Raw genomic sequence first — 2971 nt, 5'->3', positions numbered from 1 at the left:
TGCTTCAAGTTGATCCGTAACAAGTTTATCCACCAAATCAACTCTCATGCAATCCTCCTCCTCGATGGCATTCCGCATCACTCTCTTCATATCAAACTCCACACTTTCCTCATCAATTCTCAAGGTGAGCTTGCCGGCATGAACATCAATGAGAGCGCGCCCGGTGTTCATAAAAGGGCGACCAAGAATCATAGGACATTCTTTATCTACCGCATAGTCTAAGATCACAAAATCCACCGGAAAGATGAATTTATCCACTTTAACGAGTACGTCTTCCACTATCCCATACGGCTTTTTGAGAGAGTGATCGGCAAGTTGCAATACCATCGAGGTATGCTTTACCGGTTGATCACCAAACAAAGACCTAAAAAGAAACAATGGCATCAAATTAATACTTGCCCCAAGATCACACAAGCAATTTATAGCATTCATATTTCCTATAGTGCAAGGTATAGAAAAACTCCCTGGTTCTTTAAGCTTTATCGGTAAGTTGCTTTGGATTATGGAACTACAATGCTCCGTGAGCGGTATTGTCCCACCTTGCTCCCAACTACGCTTGTTCATAATTATGTATTTCAAGAATTTTTCATATTGGGGCATCTCCCGAAGTGCATCCGCCAAGCTTAGATTGATTTGCAATTTCTTGAAAATCTCAAGGAACTTGTGAAATTTTTCGTTCCCTTGAGCTTTCCTTAACCGGCTTGGGAATGGAACCGGTGGTACAAACGGTGGCGGCGGTGGTGGCCTCACATAGGGCTCTTCAACCTCGATAACCACTTCCTCACATTCCATTGGTAGTCCTTGGCTTGAGCTTGCTACATCAACAATCACTTGAGGCTCATCCTCCTCAACAACATGCTTCTTCCCATTGGCTTTCTCAAGGTTTCTCCCGCTTCGGAGCTCTACCGCCTTAACTTGCTCTCTAGGGTTGTTTTCCGTAGTGGATGGCAACCCTCCTTGAGGTCTTCCTTGAAGCGAAATCGCCATTTGAGAAATTTGAGTTTCCAAATGATGGATAGTAGAAGCTTGATTCTTCTCCCTTTGTTCCATTTTCTCTAACTTCTCTAGTACCTTGGAAAGCACATTTCCCTCATCCGTATTCTTTTGTGGTTGGAATCCCGGAGGGTGTTGAGGTCTACCACTATAGTTGTTTCCTTGCCCTTGATGGTTATGATAAGGGCCTTGATAAGGACCTTGTTGTTGGGGCCTATTTCCTCCTTGGAAACTAGGGCCCGCTTGTTGATTTACTTGCACATTGCCTTGGCCCTCTTGATTCCTCCATCCGAAGTTAGGATGGTTTCTCCACCCCGGATTATAGGTATTCGAGTAAGGATCATTCCCTTGGCGTTGACCTCCCACATAATTCACTTGTTCGCTCCAAGTTTGACCCGTGGCATAGCACTCATTACTTCCATGATTGAAATCTCCACAATGCTCACAACCTACTTGGACATACGCAACCGGAGCATTCCGTGGAGCCACTTGCTTCTTCAAGGCATCAACTTGACTTTGCAAAGAGGCATTCATAGCTTTCATTGCTTCAAACTCCTTGGATTGATCAAGCGTCATTAATGCCTTTTGAGCCGGTGGTCTTCTCCTTTCCGAGGACCAAGTGCTACTCACCATAGCCAATTTTTCAATCAACTCATTAGCCTCATCAAGCGTCTTTTGCATCAAAGAACCTCCCGCGGCCGAATCAATGGTAGATCTTGTAATCTCACCCAAACCATAATAGAATATTTGAAGCACATGCTCCCTTACAAGTCGATGATGAGGTACGTGCCTTTGGAGATCCTTGAACCTCTCCCAAGTTTCATAGAGAGATTCCCCCTCATACTGGTAATAATCAATGATGTCCTTTGTCAACTTTACGGTTCTCCCCATCGGAAAGTACTTGTGAAGGAAAGCTTGAGCAAGATCCCACCAATTGTGGATTGATGCATTAGGTAATGATCGAAGCCACAAGCTAGCCTTATCTCTTAGTGAGAATGGAAACATCCGAAGCTTGATTTGATCGGCGGTGACATTATGGAGCTTGAACGTGTCCAACACTCCCAAGAACTTGGCTATGTGTTCATTCGGATCCTCACTTGGTAACCCAAAGAATTGGCACCGATTCTCTAGAAGTTGAATCGTGCTAGGCTTGATTTCAAAAGTAGCCGCGGTGACCGGTCTTGCAAAGCACCCATAGGTAGCATTATCCACATCCGGGAGGAAGAAATCCCCTAAAGTTTGTCTTTGTGCTTGATGGCCTTGAACTTGAGGGTGATTGTCACCTTGTTGCTCTTGCCGATTTCTCTCATCGAGTGGAGGAGGCGGATGTTGCCTCACTCCATCGTCTTGAGGGTGATAATGCTCTTCCTCATAGTTATCATCCCCATGTTCCATGATAACGGGTATACGATTCTCCCTTCTCACACTTCTTTCAAATCTCCCGAGGTTGTCTTGAAACGGTTCTAGCGGAAGATTGGCCCTTCGTGTATTGTGCATACACTATAGTCGATCTCCTACACAAACAACAACAAACAAACCACGCGTAAATCCGGAAAGAAGCAAAAACAACAAAAGTGATAAAAACAGAAAATAGAGCTAACTCGACCGAACAATAACTAATTTCAATCAATCAATAAGCACTCGTCACTCCCCGGCAACGGCGCCAAAAACTTGTTGCCTAAAAGCGCAACTTGTAATAATCCGGAAGTCGGAATCGATCCCACGAGGAGTGAATCTATAGCATTGCAATTCAATTCGTTTAGCACAATAAACAATCGTATTTGAATTCAAGTATCAATTTAACAATAGCAATTAACTAAAACAAAACTTTCAATTAACAATTAATCAACAATTCTAGAAGACTAAAGCGCTTAAACAATTACGGATAACTCAATTAATAAAGGGGTTTGGAGGTCGAAACTACGCTTAGGTCATGCAATCAATGGTTCGGGTCTAGGGCTTCAACAAGTGAACCGAG

The 2971-nt window shown here is 43.7% G+C and overlaps 1 non-coding gene across 1 annotated transcript; it reads left to right on the top strand.

Annotated features, from left to right (window-relative positions):
* The first annotated feature begins 1761 nt into the window (after nt 1-1761).
* On the top strand, nt 1762-1869 carry LOC126658904 (small nucleolar RNA R71). Its single transcript, XR_007634471.1, has one exon. It is a non-coding gene; the product is annotated as a small nucleolar RNA R71 (small nucleolar RNA).
* The last annotated feature ends 1102 nt before the right edge of the window (nt 1870-2971 follow it).

The sequence above is a fragment of the Mercurialis annua genome, linkage group LG7 (genome assembly GCF_937616625.2).
Source record: "Mercurialis annua linkage group LG7, ddMerAnnu1.2, whole genome shotgun sequence".
Classification (NCBI taxonomy): domain Eukaryota; kingdom Viridiplantae; phylum Streptophyta; class Magnoliopsida; order Malpighiales; family Euphorbiaceae; genus Mercurialis; species Mercurialis annua.
This window is presented reverse-complemented; position numbering and strand designations above follow the sequence as displayed.